Genomic DNA, 20331 nt, shown 5'->3' with positions numbered 1-20331 from the left:
CCCCCATTTTTCTAGCAGAGCTTAATTTTCATTAATCTACAGGGTTTACTCTACTCCACACTGCAGGACAGAGAAGAACTTTTGGTTCTTAGTCTTTAAAGTAAAAGAAAAATACGATATTAAATGAAAGTGAACATACAGAGTGTTTATTAAAATCCTATGAATGCTGGAACTAAACTTTGTGGTTATTCCAACATAGACCAAAATAACTACAATGACTGCTATCCCATGTAATTTTCAACCCTATTATTACTCTGATTCTTGGTTCATTATTCAGATTTAAAAAAAAACACCATGAAATCATTTCTTAAACAAAACAAGCACACATCTGCTAAAAAAACCACAAGAGGTCCAAAAAAAGCCCAAAATGTCTAATTATAAATTAATAGCATCAGGTACTATACTGCTATTAGTGAATGAAAATGTAATGCCTAACTAGCCCTTCGAAGTATTTGCCAGATTTCTACTATTCATTCTTGATGCTTTTTTCAAATCAGACCCACAGAGAATGTTTTTTCTTTTGTTTTTTAAATTAAACGTCCCCCTCCACAGCCAACCTCAAAAAAACAAAGAAAAAAAACATACCCAGAACATGCCGAAAAGAAAAGACGCTTCACTTGCCATTCGTCATAATAACAAAAGTATCATATTTTACTTACTTGACTCAAGATCACTTATCCTTCACACACTTAAAATTAACCTAAAGAAATGTCTAGTGTAGCCAACTTTGTTACTCTGAATTCCTCCTGACTCACTGGTTGCATTTCCTGACTCTCAAACGTTCTTCAACTATCATATCAGCTGCTTCAATTGTTAATTCCAGGGCCATCAACTCACCATCCGGAGAGGAAGCCAGCCCAGCTCTTCCCTGGCACAACACCCTTTTTATATCCCTCATACTGTTACCCCTCTTTCTCAGCCTCCCTCATAGCACTACCCCCTCTTGAGAAAAGCCCACCTGCAGCAGAAAGCGTGAGTATCGGGAGAAAGAGTATTCACTCATGTGTTGCTCTACTTTCTCCCAGCATTTACAGCTGGGAGATGAGGAGAGAATCAAGAAAGGGCAGGAAAACCAAGGAGCTACAAAAAGGGGAAGCAATCCAAGGTAAAAAAATCAGCAAGCACAGCGCAGGAAACATTGTAGGGAAGTAAGGAAAAGAAAAGGATGTGGGGGCAACACTGACACAGAGTTAAAAAAAGGCTAAAAAGGGGAATCATTTTAGAGAAGAAAACAGATACAAAAAAGTTTTAAAAATTAGTCAAGTCAGAGGACAACTTGGGCAATGAATAAATTTTGAAACACAGAATGGAATAAGAGAAGGGGAAAGAACAGAGTATTTTATTAAAATACGAATTGTGTAGAAAGCCTATTTAACTCTAATTTTGAATCTAAGATTTAAGTAGTGGTTTGGCTAATTAAAAAAATATTAATAGCCTGAACTTTTTCTTGGGCATGTGTTACCTTGTGAGGATGCTAAAAGCCACCTTAAATTTTCATTCTGAAAAAGATGAGTCATGAACTACCTATTTAATTATATTTTACAGAGACACCAACAAGCGGAAATTTAGTTGTTCATTTTCAAAAAGAGTTAAAACATTCAGGTACTATCACCCTGTAAGGTTCTTTCCCAATTTTTGTGGGGTTTTTACAATTATATTCCTTTTTTTAAAAAAATGTACCTTTGCCCTGTTGCTCTGCAACAGACTCACACAAATAAGGGAAATTGAGTGCATACAAAATTCTGTTAAATGCATAAGGTAAATATACTGAAAGAGCAGAAAATAAACAGCTTTTCCTCTAATCTCCTTTAGTTATAGCAAATGTAGTTGTTATAAGGAAAGTGGGTGAAAAAATTCCCAAAAGGAAGTGAAATGTAAATTGATGGCATCCCTTTGTAAGATACAGTTAATAAAGGAATTTAGTCTCCTTTAGAATTGGCATAGCAATTAAAATATTTTATTGTAGTTTTTATTTAAAGGGAAGGAACAAAGAATGCCTGTACAACTAGGGCTCAAGTGCATTGCATTAGTGTCATGTCACAGTCAGATGCATTTCTCAGAAGTAGTAGGGGGGAAAAGGTAAAACAAGTTCTAACTGATTTGAAGATAGATTTTATGTTTGTATTTCTAATGAGATGTTGAAGACTAGTTAGAGTTCAATTAGATTATAAAACTGATAGTAGGCTTGATAATATCTTTTGAAGAATTATTATGCACAGTACATTATTACAGAGATTAGATTTTGAAGAACTTATTTCAAGTTTGGCAGGATCCAAAATACCTGTCTCTCTTTTTAATTTTACATATTTGATAAGTATGCGCATTCTCCCGCCCCCTACCTTTTCCAAATCCACTCAGGAAAACAAAAAGTCAGTAGTCCACTCATGAATAAACATACGTTAACAAATCAGCATGAGCATAGGAAAGAAATATGGTTTTGATAAAGAAATATTTCAACTCCACCTTCCAAGAGATTATTTTAGATGAAAGAGAAGGTTACTCACCTTGTGCAGTAACTGAGGTTCTTCAAGATGTGTATCCCTGTGGATGCTCCACTGTAGGTGTGGCAGCGTCTACATCAGCAGTGTTTGTCGGACTGCACATGCATGCCTCCCCCTGTGAGCGGGACATATATATAGTGCTATGCGGTCCAGCTGCCCCCCCGTCCTCCTTTGCCACAGAGCTTATGTTTCAGCTTCGAAGCAGAGGGGAAGAGGGCAGGTAGTGGAACACCCATAGGGTCTCATCTTGAAGAACCTCAGTTACTGCACAAGGTGAGTCACCCGGTCTTCTTCTTCAAGTGATGTCCCCATCAGTGCTCCACTGAAAGAGACTAGAAAGTAGTGCCCCTAATAGGAAGGCTGGGGCTCTGGAGAAGCATTTACTACAAATGATAGGACAGCATGTTCTAGGAGAATGTCCACTGTTGCATCATGAGTAATAACGTAGTGATGGGAAAAAGTGTCTGTGGATGTCCACATGGCAGCTTACAAATGTCAGCAATGGGATTATTATTGAGAAAACCAATGGAGGTGGAAAGCAAACAGATAGACTGTGCTCTAATTGTAGTAGGAGGTTGTCTATTGTGTACTTCTTAGGACAAATATATACCTTGCTAGATCCGCGTACAAAGGCATTGTTTACAGATGGCTGCACCCCTGGATCTTTCAGTCCTTGAAAGGAATAGACATGGTGATTTTCAGAAAGGTTAGTCCTGTCCAAATAAAAATGCTCATCTGACATCCAGGGTGTGCCGAGCTGCCTCCTGCTGGTTGCTCAAAGCATAGACACCAACTTCTGTTGGCCCCAGTGGGTGCTCACACCCATTCCAACCCCTTCCCTAAAGTCCCCGCCCCAAATCCACCTCCTCCCTGCCCCTACTGGACTCCTTCCCCAAATTCCCGCCCCGGCCCTCCTCCGCCTCCTTCCCCGAGTGCACCGCATTTCCGCTCCGTCCCCCTCCCTCCCACAGCTTGTTACGCCATAAAACAGCTGTTTCATGACAGCAAGCGCTGGGAGGAGAAGTGGGGACAGTGCACTCAGGGGAGGAGGCAGAGGCAAACTGGGGTAGGGGCAGGGAGCTGCCAGTGGGCGCAGAGCACCCACCAATTTTTCCCCGAAGGTGCTCCAGCCCCGAAGCACCAACGGAGTCAGCACCTATGGCTGAGGCGCTTTGGGAAGAAGCAATGAAGGTGAATCAGTTGATTGAAATGATACAACGATGGAACCTTGGGTAAAAATCTTGGAAGTGGGTGTAGCGTAACTTTGTGAAAAAGTGCGTACAGGGGATAAGTCAGAAGGGCCGCAATTTCGGCAACCCTTCGGGCAGAGGTGATGGTAACAAAAAAAGGCCATTTTCATTGACAAAGGGAACGAAAAAGCACATTGCCATTGGTTCAAATGGAAATCTACTTAGAGAACATAGGACAAGGCTGGGTCCCAGGCTGGCGTCAGGTCTCATATGTTGGGATAAAAATTTTGGAGACCCTTTAGAAAACATATCATGAGTGTGTGTGAAGATGGAATGTCCATCTATGTAGCAGGAAAAGTAGTGATTGAAGCCAAATGCACCCAAATGGAGCTGGTGGATAGTCCCAGTTGTTTAAGGTGTAACATATAGCCCAGAATAAGTGGTAGTGGAGCGCGTACTGCCTCGACCTGATGGGAGGCACACCAGCACTGGAATCTAATCTAATAGTAAGTGCATCTAGTCATGTTGTGCCTGCTATTCAAAAGTATCTGTTTAACTGTGTCCAAACAGGCTATTTCTGAATCCCAGAACCCTGGGAGGAGCCAGGCTTTGAGGTGGAGTATCTGTGGACTGGGATGTAGGATGCGCCCCGTGTCCCGTGAAAGGAGCTACAGCACTGGATGGAGAGAGATCAGTCGGCATTCCATCGTGCGAATGAGGTATGTATACCAGAACTGTCAGCCATGTTGGAGCTGTAAGGATGACATGAGATCGGTCCTCCTGTATCTTGCAGTGTACTCAAAGCAAAAGGGGGAAGAGAGGGAAACAAAGAAGTGGTGCATCCCATGTGATGAGGAATGCAACTCCCCAGAGATCCAAGTTGCAGTCCCACTCTCGCCCAGAATGGAGGGCAGTGGGCATTTTGTGGAGTGGCAAAAGATCGTTGGTAGGGAATCCTCATCAGCTGAAAATGAGCCGAAGGATTCGCATATCCAGTTACCACTTGCGGCTGTGGGAGAAACTCCTGCTCAATGAGTCCGCAGTGCTGTTCTGGTGTCCAGGAAAGCATGTGATTGAGACGGTGATGTTGTGTCGGATACACCAGTTCCAGAATTTCAGTGCCTCTGAACGTAAGGAATGGGACCTCATTCCACGCTGCCTGTTGATATAAAACATGCAGGAGATATTGTCCGTCATGACTCTGATGGTGCAACGTTCGAGTAGTGGGAGGAAATGTCAGCAGGCATTGCGAACCACTTGTAGCTCTAGGAGTTTGACGTAGAGTGGATTCAGTTAAGGACCACCTGCCCTACACTGTAGGATTGTGTAGGTGCACTCCCCAACCGATCAAGGAGGCATCGGTTGTGAGAATCATTGTTGGCGCTGGTCCAAGGAAAGGAACCCCGATGCAGACGTTCTTGGGCTGCATCCACTATAGTAGTGAGTCCTTAACCCTCATCAGCATGGATAAAATTTTGTGGAGGCTGTGTTTGTGAGGGACATACACTGTACGAAGCCATGCCTGAAGACATTGCATATGTAACCATGCATGCTTTACCACCAATGTGGCCTCTGCCATGTGGCCTAATAGCTGGATACACCTTCTGGCAGAGATCAGAGGGCAGGTTTGTACCGTGGATACAAGATCCACTATAGTCAAAATCTGTGAAGTGGAAAAAAGGCCCTGGCTTTTTTGGCGCCTAGTTGTGTGCCGATGAACTCCAGGTGTTGTACTGGCATTAAAGTAGACTTGTCCAAGTTCATGCAGAGGGGCAGGTTCATGAAAAGGTCCATTGTCACCTGGAGAGCGCGAAGAGTATCTGTTTTGGATGAAGCCTTGAGGAGACAATCATTAAGTATGTAAGGATGATGATGCCTTGTTTCCTGACATAGGCAGCGACTACCGCAAGGACTTTGGAGAACACATGTTGGGCCGTTGACCGTCTGAAAGGCAGTACCTTGTACTGAGAGTGATCGGCGCCCATGGTGAACTGGAGAAACCATCTCTGGGCAGGGTACATTGTGATGTCAAAGTACGCGTCTTGGAGGTCGAGGGCTGAGACAGTCCCCCTGTTCAAGTGCTAGGATAATGGTGAAGAGGGTAACCATCTGAAGTGTTGCAGTTTGACCAACTTGTTTAGATTTCAAAAGGTGCAGGATGGGATGCTGGATTTCCTCTGGATCAGAAAATAATGTAGAAAATCCCATCCCCTGTGTTGGAAAGGAACCATGGCACCCAGCTGGAGAAGATAAACTCTATGGGGAGAAATAAATTGAGAGAGAGGTCCTTGATGAGGGACAGGGAGGGGGGTGGCAGGGCAGAATAGATAGTCAGAGAAGGATACTCCATCCCCTTCCTATCTCTAGAACCCACTTGTCCGAGGTGATTAGTTTCCGTGATGGAAAAAATAGAGTTAATCAATCAGTCACCAAACTGGTGGAGTATTGAAGATGGTTGGAATGACTGGATGAGAGGGAGGCTTCTCAGGGCCTCGACCACACCTTCAAAATTGGCTTGGCTGGGGGTGCATGAGAGGTGGCCCCTTGAGGAGTGGGCTGTCTACATTTGACAGAGGGCCTGCGTCTTCGACACTGGGTGTCATAGTGCCATTGGGGACTGTATTGCAGTGGTCGGGATCGTGGGGGGAGATGATACTTCCCCAGATGTCTCTTCGGCACTGGCATGTAAATGCCGAGAGAACAGAGTTGTTTAGGAGTCTTTAAGAGAGTGCAGGGAATCATCCATATGCTCTGTGAACAGCTTGTGGCCCTCAAAAGGTAAGTCTTCCACAGAGGTTTATACATCCTTAGGAAACCCCGATAGGTAGCACAATTTTGGAGGAAGAGGATGTGCGGAGGGTATCAAGCAGTTTATGCTGCTGCTATTTAACTTTCTCCAAAGGAATCTAGAGGGAGTCTGCCATCCTGTAGAATAATTCCTGAAAGTGCCTGAAGTCATCAGCAGCCGTAGAAGGTGGAGGCATGATAGCTTCATCGGGGAAAAAGAAGAGAAATGTAGTGTTGGTGGAGCTTCCTCCTCTTGTTCTTCTTCCTCAACTGGTACAGGTAGAGGTTTGGTTTCTGGCAGGCAAGAGAACAATGGAGAAAGAGGTGTAGGTCTCCGACTTCACTCCACAAGAGGTTTCCCGAATTGTGCCCTGTACATGGCCCAAGGGTCCTAATATGGCCACTACAGAGGAAGTGGAATGTGTGGTTGCATCCATGGTAGTCCATACCAGGATTGTGGTCTGGATGTGGATTGCAAATAGTGAGGATGCATAGATAGGCTCCAAGACTTTATCTCAAATATGAAGGTGCAATGGAGCCCTCCTCATCACTTGGAAAGGGAAGGAGGTGCCACCCTTGGAGGAGTGTCATGAGTCCGAAGAGGAGGGTAGGAGTGGTGGAAGTTCGTGCCTGAGGAGAGGTGACTCAGGAGCGTCCGATACAAGAGGGTCTTTCGGGTATATGAATTCCTGTGGAGGAGGAGGAAAGAGCATCATCAGTGCCAGTATATGATTCATTGCTGAAGGAGAGATGCATTCCCCTAAACAGCCAGCAGGTGGAGCTAGAGACTTGGTCAGTGCTGATGACTTGCTTGGTGCTGACGGATTAATCGGTGCCGAAAAGGATGCAGATGCCAATGGTTTTGTGGGTGCCATCGCTCCTGCAGACGGTTGGTCTTGGTCTCCAAAACCAAGGGACATTACTGGGGGCTGTCTACCAGCCCAGTTAGGGTCTTTAAACAGTTATTCTGTGCTGGAGATTCTTGGATGCGCCACGGAGCCATGTCCTGTTGGAAGATGTTGAAGCATCTGACCTCACAGGGGATGGAGTCCTGGAGGGCTGTGCCTCAGAGTGTGAGGAGGAAGCCAATTTCTTCTCATCAGAATGAGAGAGACAACTTTCTCTTGGTGGGACGCACAGAATGAGGCTCAGTGGACAAACTGGCCAAACATGAAGACTGCTCAGTGGGAAGAGTCTGAGCCCAGGTCCGATGCTGGATGTAGTGATTTCTCCATGAGGAGAAGGTTTAACCGCATGTTTGGTCTTTTCTGGCCCTGGAAGTCAAGTTGTGGCAGTGGGAACACTTTTGTGGTACATGTCCCTCTCCCAGACAGCGAATACACTGCGCGTGGCCATCCGTTACTGGGAAGGAGGCTCCACTGGAGATGTACTTTAAACCCAGGAGACCAGGCATAAGGGTGAGGGAAAAAGCTTCCCAGTTGGGAAGGGCAGGAAGCGGGGAAACAAAAAATGTAAACTATAAAGGTAAAGCGAAAATAAAAAAAATTGTGACTTTGTGTCTCAAAAAAACCCCAAAAACAAACAAACAAACAAAACCCCCCCAAAACAGAGAGAGAGGGGGGAAAAATAGAAGAAAAATTAGAAGTACTAACTACACTAAAACTGACAGGTAAGGCACTATCTACTAAAGGAAAAGGAGAAGTAGGCTCTGCTGCTGCTTCCATCACAGACCAAAGGTGGTAGAGAAGGAAGTGGTGGTGGGAGGGGGGGGTCGGACCACACAGCGCTATACATACATCCCACTCACAGCGTGAAAAGGGGGAGGTGTGCATGTGCGGTCCAACGGGCACTGCTGATGAAGATCTCTGATCCCAGGCACAGGGGGTGCAGCCGCACCTACAGTGAAGCAGCCAGAGGGACATCACTTGAAGAAGCAGCTACCTTGCCAATATCCTACTACGCAAAAACTACCAAAAGGAATTAACCCACATTCTGGACCAATTATTTATAATGATTTTAAAGTATTTTTTAAGAACCAGAAAAGAATAATCCATGTGCTCTGCAGGTTACAGGCTTTTTAAAACTAAAGACCAAACTGAATTTTCTGAGGAGAAAGACCAACCCCAAACCCCAAAAAAACCCACAAAACCAATGCATCTTGCTCTCAAAAGATATCCAGCACAATCCAAAATTTAAAAACACAGAATCATAGGGTTAGAAAGGACCGCAAGGGTAATCTAATCTAATCTAATCCCTGCCAAAATGCAGGATTTGTGGTCTTTAAACCACCAATAGTCAGACCTCAGTGGTTCAGGAGACAAATTAACTATCAACATTACCCAAAATAGACACAGTATTCTGAATTCATTCTTTCATTTACTATATATATAAAATTAATTCTCTCAGCAAAATGACTGACCAAGTATTCTTATTTTATCCACTACAACTGGATAACATAGTAAAAGCATCCTGATTGGTTAGTAATTAAAATCACACAGTGTTTTAATATCACATGCTGCAAAGAGCCACAGGAGACCCATTAAACCCCACTTGCAGTTTGCGAGCCTCAGTCTGATCATGGATCTAAATGGATCATGGATCTAAATCAGGGGTTCTGAAACTTCATTGCACTGCAACTCCCTTCTGACAACAAAAATTACTACAGAACCCCCGGAGGTGGGACCCAAACCTGAGCTCACCCAAGTCCCACCACCCGGGGGAGTGGGAACAAAGCCCAGGCCCCACTGCCCCAGGCAGAGGAAGGCCAAAGCTGAAGCCCCAGGGCTTCTGCCCCAGGCAGCAGGGCCTGTAACCTGAGCCCCACCACCCAGGGGTGAAGCCCTCCAGCTCAGGCTTTGGCCCTGGGTGGTGGGGCTCGGGCTTCAACTTTGGCCCCAGGCCCCAGCAAGTCTAACGCCAACATTGTTACTCAACATTAAGTCAATATGCCTGAAAGTTTTATTCAAGCCAGTTAGCCCCTAACTTTACAGTTTTAAGACACACCATTAAACACACCTGAATATAATAAACTGAAAGATCAAAAGGAAAAATAATTTTAAGTTTCTTATTTGCTACGTTTGATAGCACTTATTATGCTTTAGCTCGGTCATTATAGATACTACAGTGATAGTGACCCTAAGCCCTACACACGTATTTAAAAATAGAAATGACAGCATCTCTCTCTTTCTTCCCAGCCTATAATCGCTTGATATTTTTGTATGGGTGGACGAGAGCACGTGGGTCAGAAATTCATTGAAAGAAAGCCAAGTCATAGGGTTGAGTTTTGCGAGTAGTTCTGAATGCAGTCATTATGTCTTGTAGGAGTCCAGTAACTCACATCCAGCGCCTGTAAAAACTGTCACAGTAGTCATGAGTAAGGCTAACATTTAGTCATGGGTATTTTTAGTAAAAGTCATGGACAGGTCACAGGCAATAAACAAAAATTCAGAGCCCCATGTCGTGTCCATGACTTGTACTATATACCCATGACTACATCTTGGGTGTTTTGGGGGGCTCCGGGGTGTCCACTGGTGTTTCGGGGGCAGCGGCCCAGGACAACCACTGGGGGGGGCAGCGGCGGGGCTGGCCCTGGACTGTCACTGTTGCTGTGCAGGAGGAGTGATAGGGCTGGCCCCGGGGCGTCACTGTTGCTGCAGGGGTTGTGGGGGGGAGGAGTGGGGTCATGTGCACCAGCAGGCTACAGAAGTCATGTAATCCATGACTTCTGTGACAGACTCGCAGCCTTAGTCATGAGCCTCTCTTTTTTTGCGGGGTGGGGTGGGGAGGGAGAGATTGCTGGTTCCACTGAAATATAGCAGTCTTGGAGGTCATGGAGGAAGAGACAAATCTGTTGGATAACCAAGGCCAGTCCCAGAGAAGACAATTAATATCAGACCAGAACTTGAAGCGGACTCTGCAATCAATGAAGATTCAATGCAGAGAGCAGAGCACTGGAGTAATTTGCTCATGACCATCTGCATTGCTCAGATGGTATAAAATGCAGCAATTTATCTAAGTGAAACCCTAACCCTAACCACAACCAGTCTTTTCAGGTTGTGGAACTTTTATGTAGGAATAAAGTTGTAATGACCAAGTTTGGAAGTCAAACTCTTATCGAGTCGCTACCCGTCCGGGTCTTACCCGGACAGTCCGGTTTTTGGCTTCTGTGTTCGGGTGCCATTTAGGGTTGCCAGGTGCCCGGACATTCCAGTCGAAAACCGGGCACCCGGCAACCCTAAAAGGCACCCAAACCAAAAAGTCCAGTTACCACAAGGTGGGGAGAGAGGCCAGGTCATTAACCCATGCCAGACCCTGCTCAGATAGGATCGCCTCCTACATGTAGGTAGGCTCCTTGAGACGATCCTGCAAGTGACAGGGGGACGGAGGGAGGGAAAGGAACGAGCAATGGGGACAGGACCTTGGGGAAAGAGATGGAGCAGAGGCGGGGCCTCCAGGGTCCCATTACAAGCAACTAGAAAGGTGGCAACCCTAATATGGATTATTGTGTCCAGGACTGTACCCAACAGGATATAGTACAATGCCTCAGTGAAGCAAAAACCAAGATGAAGAATAACTGGATAAAGATTGGTCCAGGCAAGACAAAAGGTGAAATTATCCAGTAAGCAGAAGTATTGTAAGGTATCAGCCTGCAAGGAGAAACACAAAGGCATCTGCCCCAGGGTCAAAGTTGTACACACAAAATCCTGTGCCACTCTCCATTGCTCCTAGATGTGCCAGTGAATTAATATTCGTGAAGTATAAAAATCGGTACAAAATTGAAAGCACATGGTAGCTGAGAGATTTATGCATTCAGGTATTTATTCTCAGCCACGTTTAGTAAATAAAAATTAAAGGTTTTACTGAAATCATCGTAAATTTTTTACAAGTGAAATATGCTGAGAAATTCTTAGTTATACACACTAAATACAAGTAAATGCCTATTCAAGTAGTGATATTTGTATCTAAAATGTGTTGAATATTCAAGACAGAACACTTACCATTTATAGTTCATAGATATTATGGTGATAACTGTTCCACCTAACACCTAAATGTACTTACATTTAGCCTGGCAACAGCCCTGTTGGGTGCTACAGGTTAAGAACTGAACCAAAATTTCAAGGAGGGGAAACCGAAATTAAGGGTAAAATCCCCAATAAAGTCAGAATGTCATTTTGTGTGATTTATCCACAGCCACAGAGAGCATCAATGGCAGGGCTGCAGTTAGAACCCAAGACTTCAAGCTTAAAGCACTAGACCTTCTCCAGAAGAGAAGACATTCTACCATCTGTTAAAGATCTTACTGAAAAATGATGATTCTGCAGTTTACAGAATACATTTCTACCATGAAACTTGAGCTACAGGGGAAATGAAAAACATGAGCTGATCTTTAAACCTGGGGAACCTCAGAAATTCTAAATGGAGCATGCCATATGATTGGTATTCAGGGATTTACAAAGAATAATTGACTCTAAATGATCTAGTTGTGCATTAGGAAACACATTATTACAATGCCTAGTTATCACTGTAACCCTCATCCTCCTCCCTCCCCTCTTCCTTTCCATTGTTTGTTACATACATTTCTTGGAGTTTGTCTTTAATTAGATTTTAAGCCCTTTGGCACAATGTGACAGGGTCTGCTCTATTCACCACTCAATGGCACCTATTTGTGGCTCATCTAGGGAATTAGCTCTGCAATCTGGTTGGATGCTCCTTCCTGCAGTTACTCAATCTATCATTCCACTCTCTCACTTTGCAGCCTCATGCTCCTGGAGCTGCTGCGCTTTCCTCTTCATAGCTTAGCCCTCAAGCCAACTCACATCAAAGTTCCCGCCCCCCTTCTGAGGTATCGCAAGCCCTTTGGGGCAAACTGTCCCAGGCAGTCCACTCCCCACTGCCCGATCTGTGCCACTCCCCCAGTGGCTGGTAGGGGAACCGAGGCCCACCCTCTATACTGGGCTCCAGTCCAGGGACCCTCAACCCAACAGCTTTTACTCTCCCAGCCCTTACTGCTCCTTCCCTGTACTACTCCGCTGTCATAAATATAAAGGAAAGGGTAACCACCTTTCTGTATACAGTGCTATAAAATCCCTCCTGGCCAGAGGCAAAACCCTTTTTACCTGTAAAGGGTTAAGAAGCTCAGGTAACCTGGCTGGCACCTGACCCAAAATGACCAATGAGGGGACAAAATACTTTGAAATCTGGAGTGGGGGGAAAAGGCTTGTCTTCTGTCTGTGCAGGGCCAGCTCTAGGATTTTTGCTGCCCCAAGCAAAACAATTTTTTGTGCCCCCTGCCCCCCCCCACTCCGCCCTTTCCCCAAATCCCCAGCCCCGCCTCCTCCCCCAGCATGCCGCATTTCCCACCCCCATTGCTTCCTGGGGCTCCCCCCCCACAACCGCCCACCCTAGCTCAGCTCCACTCTGCTTCCCCCCCCCCCCAGGCGAGCAGGCGGAGCGGAGGTGAGCAAGGTTGGGAGGAGTGCAGAAAGTAACGGGGCAGGGGGTAGAAAAACTGCTCCCTGCCCCAGATTGCCTCCGCTCCACCACTGCCGCCTCCCCCGAGCGCACCGCCACTCGGCTTCTCCCCCCTCCCTCCCAGGCTTGCCGCGCGCTAAACAGCTGTTTAGCGCACAGCAAGCCTGGGAGGGAAGGGAGAGAAGCGGAGCGGCGGCGCACTCAGGGGAGCAGGCGGAGGCAAGCTGGAGCGGCGGGGGCATATTTCTAGGGATGGCATGGCTGGCACCGGTATGGCTGGCACCAGAATGCCGCCCCTAGACACGTGCCACCCCAAGCACCTGCTTGTTTTGCTGGTGCCTAGAGCTGGCCCCGTGTCTGTGTGATACCTTTGCTGGGAACAGATCAAGGATGCAAGCCCTCTAGCTCCTGTAAAGTTGGAAAGTAATCTAGCTAGAAAATGCATTAGGTTTTCTTTGTTTTGGCTTGTGAAATTCGCTGTGCTGGAGGAAATGTGTATTCCCATTTTTTTGTCTTTTTGTAACTTAAGGTTTTGCCGAGAGGGATTCTCTATGTTTTGAATCAGACTGCTTGTAAGATTCCATTCTGATCTTACAGAGTTATTCTCTTATCTTTTTTTTTTGTTCTTTTAATAAAGTTCTGTTTTTTAAGAATCTGACTGGGTTTTTTAAAAATCCAAGGCTGGTTTGTGCTCATCTTGTTTATTCTCAAGCCTCCCCAGGAAAGGTGGTGTAACGGCTTGGGGGGATATTTTGGGGAAATAGGAACTCCAAGTGGTCCTTTCCCTGATTCTTTGTTAACTCACTTGGTGGTGGCAGTGTTTACCTAATCCAAGGGCAAAAACTTTGTGCTTTGGGGAAGTTTTAACCTAAGCTGGTAACAATAAGCATAGGGGGTCTTTCATGCGGGTCCCCACATCTGTACCCTAGAGGTCAGAGTGGGGAAGGAACCCTGACAATTTTCCTGCTCTTCACCCTTGCATCAGGGACTTTGACTGTAGGTTTCTTCCCCCAGCCTGCCAAACTTCCTCTACCCCATCCACCCCACCCCAGCTGGATTTCACCTGCAATTAGGCCCTAGCACTTCCTAGGTTTCCTACAGGTGCAGCTTAAGGTTAATTGGCCTCATTTACCCCTTCAGGCCTTGTGTGGGGTGGGCAGGAACATTCCTTTGCTCTGCACTAGAGATCTCTGGGTGCTACTGCAGTGTAAAGTGTCAGGTTTGCGATCAGCTTGCTGTGCCAGTGACACTGCATTGTTTGAAGTGCTGTAGGGGAAACCTGAATTTGAAGTAAAGTAAAAACTCACTCTGGTTCAGGAAAAAAAAAAAAGCATTAGGCAAGTGATTCGCTTTATCTGCAGAGGTGGGACTGTAGTAATAAAAAAGTTTTGGCTAACCCATGGACCGACAAATGCCAGCCTCTGAAATGACTAAAACCAAAGAAATATAGCTTTGCAAGGAATTGTGACAGAGGATTTAACGTCTGTCAGTTCATTTATTTATTTTTTATTACTTTCTCTTACCCTAACTTAAGAAGGATTACATCTTAGGTATCTGCATGTTCATCAGAGATGGAAACTGAGGCCTTGTCTACACCAGAGAGGGTTTGTTGGTATAGCTATACCAGCAAAGCCTCCAAGTGTACATTCAAATTAGAGCAAGAGAGCTTATAAAACAGTTCTCTGAACGAAAGAAGGTATACTGGCAAAAGCACTCTTTTGCCAGTGTAACTGTATTACACTCGGGCTTTTCCAGGTATAAAAGTGTTGTTAAAGAAGAACCTAACACCCCTCTATGTGACATTACTATACCATCCAGAATGTCTATCATAGACCAGACCTGGCTCTATCCAGCTAGAGGGCATGAGCTAGCTCTTATAGAAATGAACAATGAGAGATCAGATTTAAAAAAATGGAAGTTTCCTGGGTTTTTGACATACCAGCCCGGAAGACAAGGCAGCTGTGGAAAACTTCCAGATGGATTTAGGAGACAGATACATGGTGTTCCTCCCAAATATTACTGCTAATTAAATACTATTAAGTATAAGCATTAATGAAACCATGGACTCTAATACCTGAGATGCACATGACAAGAAAGGCATTGCTAGATACGCAAGTTACAGAGAAGAGAGACTCGAAAAACAGGTCCTGGGAAAAGGGAGTTAGCATCTAAACAGCAAGAAATGCTGACAGACTTATTACAAAACGAGAAATAAAGGAAAGGATGGCATTTAGGAATGTAAGCTATTCACTCTTCTTTTTATCCCTCTAATTAGCCAACTCAATGAGGCATTCTCAGTCTAAGAGAAATAAGGCCCCACACCAGGAGCGATTGAACAGGGGAGCAGGTAAGGTCAAGTGACAGAGGAAAGGGGGCAAAGAGGAGCAAACGGAGGCAGGATCTTGGTGGGGGAAGGGGCGGCGCGAGGGCAGGGGCTCGGGAGGGGGCAGGTTGTGGGGGGAGGGACCATGGTTCAGGCACCTGTGGGCCCCGCCACTTTCAGGGCACTTCCACTGCTCCTGCCCCACACTCAAAATTGGCATTTTTCTGCTTGTCTATCAATCCAGGGAATGATCTGGGCATCAACGGGTAGAATCCTATGGAAAAGTGGAGGGATGATATTGAACATACAGAGCCCCTGGCATCTCATTAACAGATTCTGCTGTCTATAGAGCAAAGAACTGGTTGGTGGCACCAATTAACACCTTCCATATACCACCACCATCCCATATCAGTTCTGCCCATCAGCCCAATGGGTATTAAAACATTGACCCTGAGTGACTTATCTCCCACACAGAATGAAAAGAAATAATTGATTACAAAGTGTGGGAGTAAGGGTGAAATGGAGGGCTACAAGGAGCCCCTAGCATAAAGGATGGAGGAAGAGAGATCAATACACAGAGCCCCTGGAAAGAGGGAGGAGGTGGAAGAGTTGCAGTGAATCCCTGAAATATAGGGGGTTGGGAAGGTAGCACATGGGGTGGGGGGGGGAGGGGAGAGAGATGGGGAGGGCTACAGAAGCTATAAAGTATGTAACCATCTAGTGCAGTTTATGAAAAGTATAAATGCAGATAACTAATTTAATTCACTTTTCCCTTTGCTTACTACATCTTGTTACTGTTGCACAAGTAATTTCCCCAGAGAATAAAAGAGAACACCATAACTTCTAAGGAGATGTGCTGATGGCTAAAGAGTTTATAGAAGTTATACTCCCAATCCATTTCAGTCAAGGGATACGAACAGAGTAGTTACCACCGAAGGAGCTGTTTGGCCATTAGGCTGCAGCAAATGACCAGGGGAGAAGCCAGAAGATGAAGAAAACAATAGTTTTGCAGTGTTCATCACATGAGTGGAGGAAAGAATTGATTAGAGATTATTTTACAAGCTTTACTTACATGAAGTGGTGGGGTTCTCTTTGGAAATTCCATCATTAATGGCTATTGCACTTCAAGTACCCATTTACAACAAGAACCAACTACCACCCTCTTTCTCCTAGTCAAACTAGGCAACAAGTTCTACAAAATGGGATGTAAAAAATGGTGACTACAGTATGGTTTGGACAGATGAATGCCACAAAAGCTTAATATGTATCCCACAAAATTACCCTATAAAACGTCACTATAAATTAGATTGGGACTGGCTCTGTTCGCAAATAAACATATTAAAAGGCTGCATAATTAGGCCCAGGAGACAAGAAACTGAAAAAGGAGGTCCCTCAGAAAAAGTATTGTTTAATAGATTACATTTTAAGCTAAACAGAGAATATTTTTTAAAAAAATCAAAATCTTAAAGACACCAAGGAAGTTAAATCTGTGAGTGGCAAAAATTCACATACACAGCTTCATCTAATCTATGCAAGACAGTAATTATACAGTGTTAGAGTCTACCCATTATGCATAACAAAATGCAAAACCAAAAAAAGGAAAAAAGGATATGCCACCAACTAGGAAAACAACAGATTTATGCATGAGATTGTTATTGTTTCTCAGTGACACAGTATGGCTAAAAATACTATTTCTTTCTTGTTCCTAACATAGATCACTAACAGGGTCTAATATCTAGTTTCCTCGGTTATTCTTGCACAACTATTAGAATTCTACTCACTCAGTAAAGCCATAAGAAGATAGTGAAGAATTCTCATTAGGTTTGCTGGATTGTACTTGAGAATTTCTTCTTTCCTAATAATACAACCATCTTTCCTGTCAAGATAAGATACCCATTGATTTAAGAATGATTTAGGACTTTTAGCTACTGCTAGAAACTTCTTGTTTGCTGCTTTGGTTTTTATTATTATAAAAAGATGCCAATTGAGCCTTTCTAAATCACTTTGGTAAGTGTTGTTCATTAACCTGACCTGGACGTAAGGAAGACAAGAGTAGTCCTTTGGTCAGGATAACCTAGGGTCTGGTGAAGCTGTGCTATGAGAGGAACAAGAACAGCCAAGCATGAGGAGAAGGGTTTAGATTGGAGTCCGTTTTAAGCTTTCATATATATATTATATACATAAAATTCTACTCAGACCTCATATAAAATCCATATATACAATCTTTGCTCAGATTTTTAACAGCTTTCAAGGTGAGAATCACTGTAGCTATTTTTCCTCTTACCAAAGAGTGGCTTTTCCTTTTGAATATAAAAATACACATTGAAAGCAAGTCCTAAGATAGTAGGGTTTTTTTTAAAATTAAAAACTGTTTTTATATGCAGTTTGTTGAATTAGAAAAAAATCTTAAATCTCTTATTTATTAAGCCAAAAGCTTCACTGAGATATTCTTCAAGACCCAGGATGTTAAATATATTTCATTTTCTCTATTTGCATCTATTTCTTCAACTATTCAGAATGCTAGTGAGTTTAGAAAAAACCCACCTGTCTGCTCACAGGATGAGTTTGGTTTTTTGTTTGTTTTTTTTTGGGGGGGGGGGGAAGAGGGGCAAAATATATGCATGACAAGTTACATGATAGTATGAAATACTGTGCTGGTAGCTGAAGTATTTTTCCACTGCAGGCTGTCAGACTGCAATAATTCTATTAGTACTTTTAAGGCTTGAAACATCTTCTGTTGAATGCTGTGAGTCACAGTTTTAATGACAGTGTTTGATGTTCTGTAGCTATGCAGCTTATGCAAGAGAATACTATTTGCATTAAATACCCAGATTTAGAAGCCACCTTTTCTTAGTCATTGCTCATAGTGAACAGCAGCTAGTAGTAAAAAAGAACAGGTATATATTCCCTGCATGCATTCTATCATTGCTTTATAAGAATTCTAGTTTGCTACCTATTAGATGGAATGCACAGAAGACTTTTTGTTGTTGTTGCTGTTGGTTTATGCATGCATTAAACTTAAAATCTCCATTTCTGCAAACAGGAAAATATGACAATTAACTTTTAGTAAAAGTTTACAGTATGCTTTAATTACATAGGCAATTTTTTAGAAGTTTTAAATGGACAATGTTCTTCCCCCTCCCTTCCTCTACTCACAAAAGAGGCACTGAAGTATTTTAAAATGAGAAACATAGCCCCCAGAAGTAAGGGAAGTAAAAGTTTGACAAGCCCAGTTTATAGACTGGAACCACCACAAAAAACAAAAACAAAACACCAAGGATAATGAGTTTGTGGTATCAGATACAAATACTTTGTACCATCTCTCCCCTCTTATTGCCAGTTCTATTCTCCTAAGGAAAGAAATTGAAATAATCAAGATTCCTGCTCTTAGCATGAGAAATTTATCATCTTCAGTCTCCTGCAGGCTCATAAGAGCCAAAGATGGTGCAACAGAGACATTAACCCAGACAATCAAGTAACAATTGAAGGCGGCTTTAGCCTATGTTTTGCACGTGTAAAGGGATGGGGGGGGGGAAATTGTGCTATCAATGAAATACTTTAAATTCAATTGTTCTTAAAAGGGGTGGGAGAAGTCTCATTTTGTGCTTTTCAGTTCTGACAGTGCCCCATTATTTATGTACTGTTCTTTGTCTTTTTCCTCAAAGGTAATTACAGCCAGGGAGTTTGGCAGGGAATTGCTCATGGCTGCCTCTACCAAACCAGTAAATGAAACTCTTGTACGGATGCCATTGTGCTAATAATTTGGTTTCACTAAACTCAATTTGAAGAACTGGGGATTTGACCCTTCATCCTACATTTATTTAACAGGGTGTCTGAACTGGTTCTTGCATAAACTAATGACAAATAGGATTAAAAAAAATATATGAAAAGGTCAAAATTCCAACTTCCTATCTAGAATTTAGACTGTAATCAGTCCTCCTCTGCATTACCCTGTAAGGGATGAATATTAGCAAGTGATATTCCTATTTCCACCCTGCTCCAGAACAGTCATCACATGATGTAGATGTTGAAATTTACCACCTACGTTTCAACCATAAAACAGGCTCCAACCCAAAACCTCCCCACACTTGACTGTTCTTATTCCTCTCATGCTTAACCAGATTCTACGTTATCCTGACCAAAGGACTACTCCTGCCTTCCTTATATCCAAGTCAGGTTAATGAGCAATGCCTACCAAAGTGAGTTAGGAGGGCTCAATTGGCATCTTCCTACAGGATTTCAACACCTGCTCAGAAATCATCAACAGAAGAATGAATCATCCTGTTTCAATGAAGAGACAAAAGTCCATGTACCCTCATTTTAAGAAAAAACAGTGAAAAATCTGCGGATTGAGAGAATAGCATTGACATCCTCTTTGTGAGAGCCTCAGGTCACAGCAATCTTGTAAAATCTAATACAAGGGCCTGGATTAGAGTTCACACAAGAATCACATCTTTGCAAGATTCTACATAAGGAGCCTATTTGATTAGAAGGAAGCTGCACTTGCAACAGAGAGTAAGACATACATGTTCATAGCACTATATACTGCCCGGCTGTTCTGCAGATAGAACTTTTGCCAAACATTGTTGTACTCAGAGTGTCTGTCTCCAACTAGAAGATGACAGTCTCCAGTAGACTGGTGTAATCTCAAGACAGATGAAACAGTGTGACATTAGGTTGTTATTCCTCAAGAGAATAAACTTTCATTTTAAAAATATGTAATTCTCTTTGATAGGAATGACGACACATTTTTCACTTGACTATCTAAAGAGAGCTTTCCCTCCTTTTGATCACATAAAACTAATCCTCTTTTTTGTTCACATAAAAGCAGGCTTCTACCTTTCCTTCCCCTGCAAGAAGAGGATGTCCTCAAAGTACAAACATCTCTCCTAATGCAAGAGTTTTAAATAAGTTCAATTAACTTGAAAAATATATTAGTCCAACTTGTAGTGTTAATAGAAATTTCCCCGGTGAGTTTATTACTTAGCTTAATTTTTGCAAAATTTTACTTCATTTTCCAAAAAATGATGCAGTACTGTCTTTATAGGTCTGCAGGCAGACAGTTCTAGTGACTCAGATGCTGCTGTATATTTGGTAA

At 43.5% G+C, this 20331-nt stretch overlaps 1 protein-coding gene across 5 annotated transcripts in view; it reads right to left on the bottom strand.

The window, feature by feature from the left end:
• The window catches only part of CDKL5 (cyclin dependent kinase like 5), a 208765-nt gene that overhangs the window by 133310 nt on the left and 55124 nt on the right, over positions 1 to 20331 (bottom strand). The window contains exon 3 of one of the 5 annotated variants that reach the window (XM_075131656.1): positions 17015 to 17109. The exons of the other annotated variants lie outside the window; for them this stretch is intronic. The gene's annotated coding sequence lies outside the window, so the exon portion shown is untranslated. The remainder of the gene's footprint in view (positions 1 to 17014; positions 17110 to 20331) is intronic. 5 annotated transcript variants of the gene reach the window in all.

This window comes from Caretta caretta, chromosome 1 (genome assembly GCF_965140235.1).
Source record: "Caretta caretta isolate rCarCar2 chromosome 1, rCarCar1.hap1, whole genome shotgun sequence".
Lineage (NCBI taxonomy): Eukaryota > Metazoa > Chordata > Testudines > Cheloniidae > Caretta > Caretta caretta.
The sequence above is the reverse complement of the archived record's forward strand: the minus strand, read 5'-3'. Positions and strand labels throughout refer to the sequence as shown.